At 28.3% G+C, this 18,353-nt stretch overlaps 1 protein-coding gene across 7 annotated transcripts in view; it reads right to left on the reverse strand.

Moving 5' to 3' along the window:
* LOC136071978 (alpha-1,6-mannosylglycoprotein 6-beta-N-acetylglucosaminyltransferase A-like) overlaps window positions 1–16,999 on the reverse strand; it is a 75,942-nt gene extending 58,943 nt beyond the window's left edge. For 3 of the 7 annotated variants that reach the window (XR_010643918.1, XR_010643917.1, XM_065818779.1), the window contains exon 1: window positions 9,893–10,031. The gene's annotated coding sequence lies outside the window, so the exon portion shown is untranslated. Of the gene's footprint in view, window positions 1–9,892; window positions 10,032–10,124; window positions 10,172–16,904 lie in introns of those variants that run through there. The other 4 variants (XR_010643919.1, XM_065818780.1, XM_065818781.1 and 1 more) reach the window with 4 other exon arrangements.
* Between the last annotated feature and the right edge of the window lie 1,354 nt (window positions 17,000–18,353).

Genomic DNA, 18,353 nt, shown 5'->3' on the forward strand with positions numbered 1-18,353 from the left:
AAAATTGCACTCTTCATTGCAATGCAAAGAGGTGAATCTTGTTGTTTAAGCCTGTTCACAAGAAACTTGAAAATTCCTTCAGCAGTAAGAAGAGTTGCATTTTGTCGGCAAAGTGCTTCTGCTGCTAATTTGACTGGTTCAAGAGCAGCAACAATGTCGGATAAAATGTCTTCTTCATCATCACTGCAAATCAAATGTGGAGAAATGTCCTTCAATACTTTTCTGATTGAATGTTTGACTTTGAGGAACTGTTGAATCATTGACAGCAGACTGTTCCATCTTGTTCTGTAGTCAAGGATAAGTGAAACCTCTTTTCCGTGCTCTTTCTTAATTTCTTTTTGAAAGACGTCATTTTTGACGGGCGATTTTTGAAATAACTTGACAATTTTTCTGACTTTTGTGATGACAGATTGCAAGTGAACTTTCACATTCGGAATGGGAATGTTTTTATCCATGGCGGCACCAAGAAAACTGACTTCGGTGTCAGATTCAGATTCGTCACTTCTGACTTCGTTGTCGCCGCTTGTTTCTTCAAATGAGTTTTGTTGGATTTGTTGAGAAGGCTTCTCGTACAGCACTTCTTGAACGGCCAAGTGCATTTCGTGGGTATAACAGGTTTGATGCTCGGTTGGAACCAGTTTTCCGAACTTAACCATCATGGAGGCTCCGTCAGTAACTGAGCAGACAATGCTGTCGCCTAGTTTTAACCCAAATTCTGCCACTTTTTCAGTGACAACAGCTGCAGCTTTTTCAGCCAGCAGAGATCCGGAAATTCGAGTCAAGCCCAGATTCCAGTGATTGTTTTTTTGATGAATATTAATATTCATGTACCTTCGATTTTTCAAAGAAGTGTACTCATCCAGTGTAATTGAAAAGCGTTTTTCCATTGTCACTAAAGAATTGAAAGTGTTTTTAAGGTCATTCCTTACGCCAGTTGCAAACTTTTTAACTGACTGGATTGCTTGTTTGTGATTTTTTGGGAAATCATAACTAAATCCATCCAGTGCTGTAAGTCTTGAAATCACTTCTTCAATTGATTGCTTTTGAAAAAAAGTTGAAATCTTAGGCCTTTTTGATTGTGATGCAGCTTTTGGTGTCACTTTTTCCTGTTTCCTTTTTGATTTCATGTTTCTTGTCTAAGTGATACCACATTCCAGTTGTGGAACTTGTGTATTGACTTGTATTTCCAAAAATTTTGCAAGTAACTGTTTTACCTTTGTTTAAGGTGTAGTGTTTCCAAGCGTCCAACATTTTGCCAAAACGCAAATCAAATTTAGTGATAAAGACCACAATAAATATGAATGATGAAGACTTTGCAATGACATCGCAAATGGCGGTCGCTTTTTTGTAACGGTGAAAAAGAAAGAAAAAAGAATCATCTAGAAAAAAACAAAAAAAATTAAAAGTAAAAAAGAAAAAAATATATATTAAAGAATAAATGAAAGCATTAACAAAATTAACCCAAAAGAAAAAAAAAGAAAAAAAAACGTCAATCAAATACAAAAAAAAGATATCTTTAAATAAAAATGTATGAAAAAAAAAAAGAAGTTAAACGCTAAACAAAGTTAAGAAAAATATGGAGCGTGTTTATAAATTCGAAAAGTCGAAGATGTAACAAAAATATATACTTTTTAAAATTTATTTCTATGTTTAAATGTTTTGTAATTTTATTTTTTCTGTGATTTTGTCCCTATTTTTATGTTTTTTAATATTATGATATATGTTTTGTTTTGTGTGTGTGTGTGTGTGTGCGTGTGTGTGTGTGTGTGTGTTTGTATTGTGTTTTAATGTTCCTGATTTTCTTGTTTGTTGACTTTTCCTATACATTTTTACCCACCTAATCTATTTTTATCTGTTAGTTGGAGATTTTAATTATTTTATATTAGAGTGTGACGTGTTTATTTTAAGTTTTTTGGATTTTATTGTAACGGTTGTATTCTAGTAGTATTGATTATAGTCGTTAGTATTATTATTATTTTTATTTTTTATATTCAGTCTAGTTTTTCTTTATTTTTTTTTTGTTTGTTTTTTTTGTTGTTGTTTATTATAATTTTTTGTATCTAAAAAATCTCCTCGGATGTACTTATTCTTTATTTTACTTTTTATATATGTTAAGTATTTAAAACTATTTAATTCTTTCTGTTTATTTTAGTTAATTGGTTTTATTTAGTGTAAATTTATAAATATTATACTCAATATATTATTTTTTATGATTATAGTGTTATCATTATTATTAATTCATTGTTCATCATTTTTGTTATTATTTGTGTTAAAAAATATTTTTTTATATCAACTTATAGGTATTTACTTAATATTAGTTTTATAACTATTTGTAAATGACCGTGGAAGTAATATCGTTTTCCAAAATACATTGATTGATAAATAAGTCACAAGAAAGTAAAAACGTTTTTCTTAAAGTGTTTAGACAAAACTAAACCAACAAAATCACTTTTCAAGCATAACAAACAACAGCTTTGTTGACAGGAAAATGAAAATTAAATTTTTAATTAAATTTTTAATTTATTGGTTGAGCCATTTCAAGCATTCTAAAACATTTTCAAGCATCCTTCAACGTTATTAAAAAAACAATATTTGCCGAAATTTACCGACATCATTTTACCGGTAAATCGGTAAAACAATTTTACCGATTTACCGGTAAATTTTTGGTAAAAGCTCAACCCTAATCCTCATGGCTCTAAAGCTACAGATTTTTTTCTATATAAACTATTTACTAAGAATAAACTTTTATGTTCACTTCTTGGTTTGTGTCTTGTTTGTGAACAAAGTTTGTGTTCAGTTTCGCATAGTTCTCCTTTAGATGGTTCACCCTACCATGGCACCACCTACTACCTTAAGAATTAACAGGATTTTATTTTGTAAATTTTGTCCTTGGGCTGATGGCTAAAGCCACTTTGCTAAAAATTGCACCTTTATAATCCTTTTCTTATAACTAAGTAAACAAACAAAAAAATAAGTAAAAAATAATAGATTTTTAAAAAATCAAAAAATAGTACCTTTATTTAAATATTATTTTAACTTTGCAAGGTCATATAATCATTAAATGATGCCCAAATGGGACAATTTGCACCTAACCATCAAATTCAATCTTGATTAATTACCTATACCATTTGTAGTGGAACAGAAAAAAAAATTTACAAAAGCATACAAAAAATGATTGCAGAGAATAAAGGATCTGGGCAACCAAAAGGATTTAACAAACAACAATGTACTCATCAAGTATTTCAACTGAAAGTAAAGTTCAGTTGGCAGTGATTTTTCATGGAGAAAAAAAAAACAAATCAGCTCCAATAAAAAAGAATCTTACCACAAAGACATCCATGTCAATTGGTAATTAAAGCTAGGGGCAAATACGGAGTTTAATATTAAATATACAAATAACTTGACAATGATTGTTTGCATGCTTTGACATATTAGTTATAGCAAATATTTTACAGAAAAAACAAGTTCAACCAAACTTCAGAAAGAAGAAAAGGTTTTAATAACATAATTCCAACTTACTTAAAAAAGACTGTTTTGGTTTCAAAAATGCTGACAGACATAGCAAAAATCTCTGTAGACTACTTTGAAACTATTATAATCCTATTTTTAAGTAAGCTACCTATTATAAGGAGACAAGAACAATGAATCCATTAAATAATTTATTCCATTCACACAATTGTCGTGTGCTAATAAGAAAGAACCTTGGATTACTACAGAAGTAAGATAAGCAATTAAATGAAAACAAGGCCTTTAGACAAATTATATAGCTGCTACTTTTTGGACTCATGATGCAAATAAGAAGAGTACATCATGCAAGAATGTGGGTAATATTAATCACTAAAAGATAAAAATGGCTGTATCAACACAGACAAAATGTTATTGCCTTTTTAACAATTTTTTATAACAATTTTAAATTCTGATTTGTATTCGCTTCAGAACCAACAGACAACAAAATTCTGGCATTCGAAAAAGAGAACTGACTTAACTTGCAACATGAATGATTACAATATCACATTTACTGAAGCCTAATGCAGACTGAAAAATTTTATAGAATCAAATTTAATGGGCTTTATTAGCCTTTTTACGCAATTTACGTAAGCTATTTTATATACATGTAGAGGGATTTTGGTTAAGCAACTTTTTGTTACTTTTAAATTAGTCTAAAGATATTATTTAAGCAATAAGATAAAAGAAATAATTTTATAAAAACCACTTTCAACGTTTGAAGGACAGTTACGTTAGATATATAAGTGCTATTTACAAATAAAATAAATTAGATTAAAAAAAAACTTCATTTTTATTAAATTTACCTTTTTATCAAAATATTTAGTAACAGAAAACAAATTCATTGAATATAAACAAAAAAACATTTTTTTTTTTAACGAAGTTATTAAATAAACTTAAATTTATTTAAACAAATGTTGAGAAAGTAAAGAAATGAGTTTATGTTAAATATTTTTTTAAATGTAATATTAAAACTACTTAATATTTAAAAAAAATAATAATAAAATAAACATAACATATCTACATTCTTTTTGTTCATTGAGTTGACTTTATTAATTGAATTTGTTTTGCGGTAATTTATTATAATGCAGTAGTTTAAAAAAATTTAACTTCCTTCAAAAAAAAGAAATAGAATTTTATGACGGCAAACTCACATTAAGCTAATACATAAGGCATTTTTTTATTTAAAACAAGGATCATCATTTAAAACATGGATCATCATCACCAAAATGATATAGCTTCATGAGCAGAAGAAACTGTGTTACAAATCTACTTGAAGCAAAAGGTATCTTAACTGAAGGTTAATTCACCAATGTAACATTATCAAAGCAATTTACACTGACTTTAGTAAAGTTTTTGAAAACGTATCACACTGCGGACTTAAGTAAAAACTCAAAGAATATGTCATTAGTGGGTCATTAACCAATTAGACCAGAGCATGGCTTACCATCAGACAGCAGTAATTGATTATCATAAATTTGACTGAAAGAGCACCACAAGCAGTGTACCACAATGACTGAGTTATTAGCCTACTACTATTTAACCTCTTTATTAATGATCTTCTTGATGATATTACTAATTTCATCAAAATATATGCTGATGATTGTAGATTTATGAAAGTTACCAAATTGAGTGAAGAGGCTTTTTCCTTGCAAAGCAACATCAAGAAACAGTAGACAGATTAAAAAATGGCTTTTTTTATTCAACACAGACAAATGTAAAGTGATGCATGTCAAAGAAACAAATCCACACGCGACTACACAAAATCAAAAAGAGCTGCTAAGGGCTATTCGAGGGTTGACAAAAACCCGGGTTTTTGAGCAAAAGCCCAACCCAACTGGGTTTTTGGGTGGGTTATTGGGTTTTTGTGTTTTTGCTAAAGCTTGGTATCTTTAGTAAATCTTTAGTAACAAAGTTTGATAAGTTTATAGTTATTTAAATACTATTTTTCATTTTTTAAAGTTATTATGCCAATTGTATTTGTATAAAAGCTATGCGGTTATCGTATTTTTTTTTTTATTAAAGGGAAATAAATATTTTAAAAAAAAAAAAATATTTTTATTTTTTTTATTTTGAGTGTTGTGTAATATATAGCAGTAGCTATTTTATAAGCAGTTTTTCACAGAATTTTTCATAGAAAAGGACATATAAAATAGGTATGAACAGAGGTGGAATAAGTAACAAAATTTTGTACTTAATTAAGAGTACTTTTACTTGTGTAAAATTTTACTCAAGTGCAAGTAAGTAAGTAAAGTGAAGTAAGGTCGAAAAGTTTACTCAAGTAAAAGTAAAAAGTAGCTCATTAAAAACGTACTCAGAGTAAATAACGTACTCAGAGTTTATATAAATTGAACGAGATACTTTAAGAAAATATTTGATAAAAAGTCTATGAATTGAAAATATTAAAACACGTATCCCCCTAACCCTAACCCTGACCCTAACCCTAACCCTAATAATAATATATATTTAAAGTTATTATTATCTTATGCAAAAGCTTAATTAATAATCAGATTGCATTTTTTCTAACATAAAGCTATTTTTAAACTGAGTTATCTTTCTAATTAAATTTAAAATATAAGTAGATTATAAGTCTTTATTTGACATTAAAATGCCAAAGTATCAATCAGAGGGAAGAAATTAGGCTAGTGGGTAGAATGAAGTGACCATATTAAGTGATCAACCAAATTGAATAATATGTAATTATTGCAAAGAAAGCATAATTAAAAAAATAGAGAGAGTTGAGATCCATTTTGATAAATCCAGAAGAAAGAAAAAGGATCCGCTAATGATTCAGCAGAAGTATTTAGCAATATATCAGTTTTAGAGTCAAGGCCATCTACATCTGCAGCATCAAACAAGTCTAACCAGTTGGAAAATAATGATCAAGCTCATTTAAGCTTTATTAGTGATTCTTCTTATTTGTCAGTTGTTCATTCAACTGCAATGACAATGCAACGGCAAACATTCATTTCTAAATTTGTTACTACAATGACAGGTAATCTAAAGAATGAACTGGATTTGCTAATTGCAAGGTTTTTTTTTTCAATGAATATACCATTTAACATAGTAGAAAATCTTGACTTAACTACCAAGCTGCTTAAAATATTTAGACCTGAGTGCGAGCCCCCAAATAGAAACCAGATGATCTTGATGATGATTGTGATGTTACTCTAATTCAAGATGATTGGAGTACAGTAATGATTTCATAATTGTTCATAGTATCCAAGACAATACAAAGATGATATTTTAAAGAGGTTTTCAAAAAGCAATGGTTTCATTGGTGGAGAATTATAGAAAATAAAAATGTTTTCTAAATTGCCTGCAAGTTTTGCAAGATTATAACAACAGTTGCACATTTGTCCAGCTAGTCCATTAAAAGATTTTTCTCGTCCTTTAGCATTATTTGGAGCAAAATTAGGAATCTTCTAGGAAGAGGAAAAGTAAAAATGCTTGTACGAATTTACATACATTAAGGTCAAGATGCACAATTGCTGATGACTAAATTGTTAAATAACTTTGTTTCAAACCTTTAAGTTTGAAAATTACTGCTCCAAATAAAATAAATTCTCGTTTATGATTCACTAAACTTCTTATTTTTAGAACAATTTTTGAGCACCATCAAATCTTGAGTGTGAATGGATATTAATTTATGAATAAAATAATTATAAATAAAAAATGTATGACCCTTTATGGCACTGTTTAGCATATTTGGGCAAGTTTTGGGTGCCACCCAAATTTAGAAGTGTAAGAATTATTGTTGTTGTTGTCAATTTTTTTTTTGTGTTAGAAAATACATTTATTCGCAAAAAAAACTTATACAGGTTATATTGAAATATTATAATGTCAACAGTTAATACAAAATTTTAAACAATTGTCTAAAAAATAATTTAAACTATTTTCTAAACAACAGGTAACTGAACCAACCTTACTTAGCATACACAATGTTTAGTAACGTGGGTTCAGCAACTCCATTTAGCAACATTGCCCAGATTAAAATCTTGTCTTTGACTTTGAGTCATAGATTATTCTGCATCACACATTTGATTTTCAAGATCTAAACTATGGTAAACTAAAACTAATTTTAATACTCTGTCATTTGATAATCAAGGGCCAGATTTACCCTGGTGGGGTGCTGTACATGAGTTTTAAAGCTATGTTTGTAAAGAAAAGGTGGTTTATGGAAACTTTTTTGAATTTCTTTCTAAAAAAACTTAATAAAGTTAATCTTTCACAAAAAATTTTGTTTTGATAAGATTTTGTTCCTATAATAAATTTATACACCAGCATCCAGAATGTTTCTGTATGCCATTGAAACATAAGTAATAAAAGTTGATGATGTCCATCGTCTGGAATGAACAAACAAGATAATGATCAGATGGATGAATGTTATGACTTTAAAAAAGTAGAAAAAAAAGAACATTCTTGGACAGAGATTGGGAATAGTAATTTTATAGTGTGTATTAAGGAAGATTAAGTTGGTTTGGGTATGTAGAGACAGAAGTTTTAGGAGAAAAAGGTAGAGGTAGAAGTAGAAAAACTTTAATAGAATGAATTACAAATAACATTATGAGAAACATTTAAACTGTGTAAGTGCAAAAACATGGAAGCTATTCATGGCTTTTAGGAATTCCTTCTTTACTGGTGGATTGGCTTACAATCTTAATGCAAAAAACAATAACTTCTTGTGCACAGATTTAATATCGAGATTTTTAGCTCACCAAAATCAATACCGCTAGGATTATAAAGAAAACTCAACAGACAAAGCCCTAGAAAAAAACCAAGACCATATATGTTATGATTACAACTTAGTTGTGTAAAAGTTCATCCATGTTTATCTGACTAACATATATTTCCCTGACCAACATGTATCTCCCCTAAAATCTCCCTGGTTGTTATAGCATGTATAAAAATATTATCAAAGTCTTATAGTCTATCACTATTTTTTAAGGATTGGTACTAAATTTAATACCTTATTAATATGTGGCTCTTTGAATATGAATGTCAAATCTAGTTTTATCTATTAAGTTAACCAATCCTTTTAGGATGCAAACACCTGTGATAATTTGCTTATACTTTAGACTTTTCCTAGAATTTTGAGACAGTTTGTAAATCTATCAACTTTTTTATTTATTGATAACTCAGTAGATAAAAATTAATATATAATTAAGACTTCAACAAAATAATACAGAAACTAGAAACAAGGACACTTTTTTATATAATAATATTTATAAATAACATCTTAATAAGTTTAACTTAATAAAATTTTTATTTCTAAATTGAAATCTTAATTTGGTGCAAATTATTTCTAAAAATTTACTTTTCTTAGTCAAGTTTACTGAAACATTTAATTAAACAATAGAATGTATAAAATTGTCATTTTCATAATGTAATGTTGCCAATTAAAGATTTTCTAATGCCCACAGCTCTGTACTTAAGGTTTAAACAAATTTCTATAATTAGACCTCTGAGCTGATTTTTAAATCAAAAAGTGACTGGCTTGTTAGTAAAATAGGCTGATTTCAGGTAATCCATAAACAGCTTGTAAAAAATTGGCTGATTGTGACAAATAAATAAAAATGTATGCTAGCTAATACCAGCTATTATGTGATAATCTACTTAATAGTACTTAATAGACAATGCACTTAATTGAACAAAAAACCAAAATGTAAAGTTGTTACATTTTTCAATAAACACCACTTTAGTAAAATAGATATATTATTTTACTTTATGTGCTCTTGTTCTTGGAAACTAAATATGAGCTTTAATCTTTGACTTTTTTACATTGTTAAAAAATATACTTAATTAAAGAAAACTTATCTATTGTTTGTGAAAGGACTAAAATAATATTTTAGTGCTTTTTACATTTTAAAACCACTTTTTAACAATTTATAACCTAAGTATAAAAATGCTTTTATATAAATAATTTTATATTCAAGGTTTATTGGAGGTTATAAGTAAAGAAGAGCTTTATTAATTGTTTAATGTGATAATTAAAATAAATCCATCACTTTTATATTTTAATGAAGTTTTTTGAGTAATCAAGTATATTCTCACTTCCTTTTTCCTCTTTCCTCCCCCTCATTAACACTCAAGCTCTTAATACACCACATTTTTATTCTTACCTCTTTAAATTTCACTGACAATACTAAAGCTCAACTGGCCATTCCTTGCATCATTGGAATACATTAGATCTTTTTAGTCACTGCTACTTCTTATAAGTAAACATCTTTTCAGATGTGTATTTGAACCATGATTAGGGCAAGGATTCAAGTAGATCATGGTAGTTTTTTTCAACAGATCGCGCAAAAATTATAAACCAAACTTTAAAACAAAAATTACCCCAAAAATAAAGCCATAAACAACAAAAAAAGTCAAACAGAAATCTTACCAATAATTTACTTCAACCAACCATATTTTTGAATGAGAAAAATTTGGCATTTACTAAATGATTAAAGTAGCAAATTTCTTTTTAAAAAATGAATGTAATGAATAGTGTATTATTAATTGATTATTAAATATACTGTCAATTGGTAGTACATTTTGTATTTGATAATTTATCATATATATTCTACAAGATTTATAAATACATTGTAAAACTAAACGTCAGAAAAAGTGATTACCAAAAAACTATTTTACATAGCTTTAAAACAATAATAATACAAGCAATAATAATACAATGACAACAATAATAATATCAAGATTTCCAAAATAAATATAGGCGTGTTTCATGAGAAAATTTTACTAATAGCTTGCAATTTTTTTCTAAAACATGTTTACTTTTCTATATTTTATGCTAACAGAATCAATACGGTTTAATAATAAAACCTTAAAATTGTTTTCTATTTTAAAAGCCGCCAAATTTACCAAATATTTTAAAATTAAATCGAAGAAGCCGGAAAGTCTTTTGCCCGGCTTGACCAATTCGTCAGGTCAGACAAATGATCAAAGACCTTTTCAATTCTCTGATCATTTGTCTGATCATCACCTTTGTCCGGTCAGCCCTTACTAAGCAAGGTTAAAGGGATGAATTCTGGATATTCAAAAATACAACCATTTCCATACACATAGTCTAAAACTAATATAAATCTACATAGGCGCTGGAACATAGGGTGCAGGATGGGCAACTGCTTACCCAACATTTCTGCACCGGGGGCAGAGGATATCTTCTGCCCCCCCCCCCCTCCAAAATGTTACTATCCGCGATTCAAAACAGCGATAATTTTATGCACTCCGAAGAAAAAAAAACTTTTGCATTCAAAAGAATGCAAAAGTTCTTTTTTTTTGAAAGAACTTTTGCATTCGATAAGAAAGTATTTTAGCTTATCGATATTTGTATTTAAGTTCCTGATGTTGATATGTATTACCGTGAACTTTCCTATGTTAGTTTGGAGTTCAGCTTTAAAAGTTTTAATAACAAATTATGTAGAGTCAAATACTTTTCTGTTATAAAAGAAAATATCGCCCTCATATAAATCAGTGGCAAAAAAAATATTTTCAGTTTTGAAAACGTCAAAACGGAACTTTTGAAAGTCTATTGTTTCAAAGTCATTATCCATGACAAAAAAAAAACTAAATTAAGAATTTTCCAATAGAATTCGATTAGTAAAAAAATTTCATTGTACAGAGTATAGAGTACAGATTCCATGAAAATGAAATAAAATTTAAAAAAGCAAAGTTTGTTTTAATGTTTAATTGCACAATTCTTTAACAAATCAATCAATGTCAGAAGCAAAGAAGCCCCGTTTAAAGACTACAGACGTCTTCTTTTCAAGAGCGAGGTTAGTAAGCATTTAATATGTTAAATTTAAATCATGGAACAGACGATTGTACTAAATAGTTGCCTAGGTTAGCTAGCATACGCAGTGTGATCATTTTACGGCAGCATTCCATAAGCGCAAGATTACAGAAAAAAAACTTTTTTAACAAATATTAAAAGGTGAAACGTATGTAATATCCATATCCAAATCCTTTAGGTCAGACACGGGCCAAACTGAAAATGTACACTTTGTAAAAGAGTGGTCAAACAAATGCAACACATGGATGTCAGACACAATTCAAAATGAAATTATTCAAATGTTTGCACATTCAGTTCAACGAATCATTGTCACAAATATGTCACAGTGCTCATATCTTGGCCTTACAGCTGATGGAACTACAGATGTGCCTGGTCATGAGCAATTTTCTGTCAGCATACGGTATGTAGGCCTTAATTTAAAAGTACAGGAATGCTTTATGGGTTTTTACAATTGCCAGAACAGCACTGCTGAAACATTGTTTAATGCCATAATTGATGTGTTTACCCGCTGCACAATACCCAGGAATAAATTAGTTGGCTATGCATTTGATGGAGCCAGTAACATGAGCGGACACTTATCTGGAGTAAGAGCTCGTCTCTAAGAAACTTAACCACAGGCAGTGTATGTTCACTGCGCAAATCATTCGATCTTGTTTTACAAGAGGCTTTGAAGTAAAAATGGTTTTTAACACAATTCAATTTGTGCGTGATGTTGGAACAATCATAAGAGAGTCTTCAAAGAGAAAGGCATTGTATGAATCTTTGTTTGGTTCAGATGATGTTGTTCTGAACTTGGTCAGCTTATGTCCAACTCGATGGTGCATTAGGGCAAAAGTCATTAGTAAAATTATGACAACTTATGGAAAAGTTTATGAAATATTGTCTCAGCTAGCAGGCGACAGGTCAGTACGTGTTGATGCAAGGACTAAAATCTCAGGCTTAGCCAAACAAGTTTCTAAGGCACAAACCTTTTATGGCGTCCTATATGTGATGCTCTGTTTTCCAAATTTGAATTGGTAGCCAAAACTTTACAGAGCCCATCACTGAGTGCATCAGCCGCTGAAAAATGTGTTCAACTTCTTCTGGCTCAGCTTCAAGAGTTGCGTAGTGATGAAATTGCTTCAGAATTACACAGGAAGGCCATCGAGAAAGCTACCACACTAAATCTCGAGCTGCCTAAGGCACAGCGTAGTTCCACAGTTAATGCTGCTGCACGTTTCTCGCATGGAGCTCAAAGCCGTAATGTAGAACAATTAACTATAGATGTTATCTGGAAGAAAAGTCTCTTCGAAGCCATTGACCACTCAATTGCAGAACTGCAGCGCCGTTTTAACCAAGAAGGGTTGTATAAAATTGCAAGCCCAGAAACTATTTTGATAGGTTCATGCACATCCACAAGTAATGCAGCCACACTAGCCAACATGCCACTGCAAAGTTTGCCAAATAATATCAATGTTCCTATGTTGTAGTTACAGCTGCAACTGCTTCCACAAGATTTACACCAGCTAGCAGCAGCTTTAAAAGACCTTGAACTAAGTACCCGCAGGTTAATTGACATGGTGGAACAGGTATTTGTGTTGTGTTTATCTGTCCCAATATCCGTAGCTAGTTCTGAAAGGTCCTTCAGTGCATTGAGACGGCTTAATACTTGGCTGCGGTCAACAATGTCACAGAGTCGCCTCACTCACCTCGCTTTAATGCACATTAACAAAGATTACCTAGACAAGGTTGATATTATAGCACTCATGGAGGAGTTTGTGGCTAAAATCCGTGAACGTTCATCCGTACTTTGGCATTTTTTACAGTAACTGTAATTGTTTTTGGTAGTTTTTGTTTTGTACCAAATATTTAAATATAATGATTTAAAAAGGATTGCAAATCTGCATTTACCAGGGTTAATTATGCCAAAAAAAATTTCAGTGGGATAACGCCCCCCAAACACCCCATTCAGGGAGGGGTACCCCTCCCCAAGCCCCACCCATTTCTGTCCCTCCAGTCTTTAAACACTTCCAGCGCCTATGTACATCTATTTTGTAATACAAAATATAAAATATTCCTATTTAAGTATCGATACTAATATTGTATTCTAAAATTTGTTTTAGCTTTAATTAATCTAAGCTTTAATTGGTTAGTTCTTTAATTATGCATAATTTTCAAAGGCTAATGAGTAGTTTAGAACTATATGCTAGTTAGCACCTTTTTTTTTTTTTTTTTGTTATTTATTACGATATATAAGATAAAGTTACGAATACTGTAATAAAAAAAAAAGAAGAATAGTAAAATAGAAGAAGAAAAACTACAAGAAAAGATATTTAAAAAATAAAAAATAAGAAACAAACTAAAAAGAACGCGGATAAAACCATCGTTCATCATACTAAACGTTGATGCGTTTACGCTCCTGCCGACAAAACTGCCAAGGAATGGTTCACCGCCAAAAGTAGCATATATACATAATTTGCAGATACGTATAAATCCATAAATGTATATCGTTCTTTTTTTCTTTTTTTTTTTTTCTTTTTTTTCTTTTATTTATCTATTTTTTAATTTTTTAATTTTTTTTTTTTTTTTATTATTATTTTAAATTTTTTTTTTTTTTTATTATTATTTTCAATTTTTTTATTTTTTTATTTAGGGTAGATAAGGGTAATATGAGCACCTTAAGCGAATATTGGAATATTTTCAAAAATAGTTATGCTGGATTCAAAATTTTTGCGAACAATATTGTAGGGATCACTTCTCATGATCCACTTAAATAATTGGGCACCCGAAATTTTTTTTAAAAAAATACAGAGGTTTTAAAAAAGTAGCTAAAGTGCTCATATTACCCAGACCGCTTGGTAATATGAGCACTTTAAATTAGTTCAAAAAAAAATAACATTAATTAAAAAAATACCAACCTGATAATTAGAACTTATTTTTAGAATATAATGATTCGTTATGTACAAAAATTATTCTTAAAAGATCAAATTTTAAGCCACTTTTTATTAAAACAATACTTTGTATTTGTATTTGTAAAATTAGCTTGTTATTTTTTTAATTTTATAAACTCAAACCTTTGACTGATAAAAATTCAAATTTTTTGAATTTAAATTACAGGAAAATATTTAGTATTGTTAAAATATTAAAATTTTTTACTATGTTTTTTTTTTTTTCAAAAATTCTTTAAAACCACTGCGATTTTAAGGCTTTAAGTTTGGTAATTTCAATGAAAGACAATGGGTGATTTGAGCATACTCATTAGGGATGTGACTTTTTGGTACCTCCAGTTTTCAATATAAAAACACATGAAATTTGGTTTGAAAGTAACGGAAAAGTTATTTGTTTTATTTAATTGTTTTATTTTATTTTTGAAAAAACCCACCATGACCCTTGATTACACATTGGCTCCCATATATCGGTGAACTTTTTTTCTTCAAAAGTATATCAACATGGGTCTCAAAAGAACCAGAATTTCATAGAGATTTCAGAAATAATAATGGTTTCAAATAAAAATAAATTGTTTAAATTTTATATGTAAAAAACAATAATTTTAAACTAAAAACTGAAAAGGTCGTTTTGTATGACATTTTATTTGCAATATTTTTTTTAAAATGTTTCAGTAGAAAAGATTATGAATTTTGAAATCACTGTAAAATTTATGCCGTAGTTTTTAAGTTTTTGAAGCAAAACATTATGATTTACAGTATCGAAAGCTTTAGAAAGGTCAACAAAAACGCCTATCGTTTGATTTTTATCAAAGGAGCAAGAGATTTTCCGTACAAATTGAATAATTGCGTGTTCCGTTGAGCTATCTTTTTTAAAACCAAACTGGTTATTTTATAACAGTTTATTGTAATCAAGATATTTATATGTTCTATTATAAACTACTCTTTATAAAATTTTTGAGATTATCGAAAGGATTGAAATAAGACGGTAGTTACTAACATTTGTTTTGTCTCCGTTTTTGTATATTGGAATAACTTTAGCTATTTTCAATTACTAATTTCAATACCAGTTGTTTTCAATATACGCTTAGAGTCATTTTTAAATTCTGTTATAAGTTTTGAATAATTTTCAAAAGATTATATGATTCCAATTTAGTAACGTTTTTAAAAATGTCAGTTGTATAATTAATATCTAAAAAATATGTAAAATATGTATAAGTCAATGATATTTAGAACCACGAAAGTTTAAAAAGTTTTGAGTTCCTTCATACAAGGGATGTACCCAAATTCCATTCCGGCCGGAATTCTGGTCAAATTGTGACTTTTTCATCATTCCAGTTCCGGCTGGAATTGCAATATTTCAGACCGGAATGCCGGAATTTGCTTTTTACCTTATTTTTAATGACATGTGACACAGACTGTGTAAATTAAATCAAAAAATCATTGTCCTACAGGGCAATGAAAAACTATAGGTAAACCTAGGTAAAAAATACTAATTTCTTAACAAACACAGTGTAATTTTATTTGAAGTTATCAATTATATAAGGATTTCTAGAAATTTAGGAACATTGTGATGCAAAAAGAGTTGCTATCCAGTTTTGAACAATAAATTCCTTTTCAACAGAAAAGGAGTTAGTTTATTGTTTAAAACTGTATTTTATGTTATATTATATACTTTATGTTATATTATATATTTTATGTTATATTATATTTTATGTTATATTATATATTTTATGTTATATTATATATTTTATGTTATATTATATATTTTATGTTATATTATATATTTTATGTTATATTATATATTTTATGTTATATTATATATTTTATGTTATATTATATATTTTATGTTATATTATATATTTTATGTTATATTATATATTTTATGTTATATTATATATTTTATGTTATATTATATATTTTATGTCTATGTCATATAGTATTACTGTTACCTGACTCTGAGAATTATTTTAGTGTCTTATTTTAAATTTTACTTAAACTTTAAATAGTTGAAAAATATAGGATGCCTAATACATTAAATATTTCAATTTTAACCTAAATGGAAAAATAGAAAACGAAGAAATAATTTTAAACATATATATTATGAAGACTAAAACTTTTAATAAATATTGAAAAAAATTATGAAACAAATAAAAACAACATATAAGATTTTAATGAATCAAATAACCAAATTAATGAAAAAGGTAAAATATATATTATATAGCTACGATGCTGAGGTGCAGTCTTTCACTTTCAATCTTGAAAGTAAAAAATTACATAAATATAAATCCTAATTTTATAAACGATTCCGGCAAATCCGGTTCCGGCCAGAATTCAAAATTTCCGTTCCGGTACATCTCTACTTAATACAATGCCTAATAAACATTGATGATATGACAGTCAAATTTGTTAACAATATATTGTACCGCAAAGACTCTCTGTCTCAAACAGCCAATAGTTAAACCCATTATTTTCTCAACAACTTTTATCAAAAAATAGGAATTCACTAAGTAGTTTTAATGTGGCATTTATGTAGCATATAAACATTTTCTACTTGTCGTATAAATCCCCTTTCTCCTTCCTGAAAAAATCTGCAAATAAACTTTGCCTTCATATTTTACAGTCTTTAATAAAAAATCATTATTCAAAAAGAAATTGCATTATTTATGAAATTAACTTACACTTTTTGAATATGTATAAAAATGATATCTTTTTCATGAAAATACTTTTATCAAAAAATAAAAGTGCAATTTGGTTTTAAATACTTTGGTTAAGTGTTTATTTATTTTTACTATTACATTAAAAATTGTATTTATATCGATTAATGCTACCATAGTTACACACACAAATATTTGTTTTCACAAAATTGTTTGCAGCATTATTTTAAAACACCTAATATTTCTTGTCATCAATAAAAAATGGCAAAAAACTTTTATTAAAATGATACAGAAATATAGAAATTTATATTACTTATATAAATATAGAAACTTTTATTAAAATAATATAGAAATACAGAAATAATAAACTCAATAATAATACAATTTGCCCATGCAAACAATATAAATGTTTTATTTCTTATTTTTATGAAAGAATATATCAATAAACCCGTACAACAAATATACGTACGTAACTTTTCTAAAAATTACCGGACAAATCTCAAAAAATAGATATAAATATATTCTAAACAAGTTGATTTTTAAAAAAAGTATATAAACGTGTATACATAGTTTTATTTAAAAGACTTGTAAAGGAATCAAAAGTTATGTATAAAACAAAAAGTTGTATGTGCACATTGTACGTTAAAAACACGATCATTAGTAAAAAGAATTGCAGCTTAGGAAAAAAAGAAAAACAAGATAAGAAAAGGAACAAAGAAAAGCAACAAAATGGAAACATTCAAGTGGTTACATTTTAAATAATACTTCAGGCTGAAGTATTTCTTTTTATAATAACCAATCAAATTGTGTTTTATGACTATTTAATATTAGAGCATAGCATCATAAACTTATATTGGCAAGAAATTCCTGTCATTGATTATTTGATTGGTAAAGACACTTGTCTGTGTTCACATGGCTGGACCTATTGGTTTTATCTGCATAACATAACCAAAAATAACACCAGCTGATCTATCGCATGTATGGATTGCAAGCATCGCAAATAATTAGACATTTTTATTGGTATATTATTTTAAAATTTTTTTTCTTTTATCACTATAATTTTATTAATAAAAAACTTATTTTACAGTTACATGATGTAAACTGTATTATGTAACAGCATATTGAGTAAGAGTGTTGAATGCGAGCTTTTATTAAATTTGCAACATGCAACAGTTGCGTGTTTCAAATGTTTTTTGAAATGATTATGTTACTTCAATAACAGGATAAATAATCGGTAAAAAAAACATCTCATAAATTTCTTTAAAATTTTAAAATCTGTAAAATTATCTTTAAAAACGACCTATCTACTACCTCGCAATGTAGCCCTCTTTAAAATAAGGTGATTTTAAATGAAATTTGAATATTTTGAAAAGACTTTAGCAGACAGTAAATATTTTAAATAAAGAAATCAAAAGAAAAAAAATTTTTGAAAAAGATACAGTGTCTTTAACCTAATTTTTTTTAGAGAAGAAA

Source organism: Hydra vulgaris, chromosome 15 (assembly GCF_038396675.1).
Source record: "Hydra vulgaris chromosome 15, alternate assembly HydraT2T_AEP".
Taxonomy (NCBI): domain Eukaryota; kingdom Metazoa; phylum Cnidaria; class Hydrozoa; order Anthoathecata; family Hydridae; genus Hydra; species Hydra vulgaris.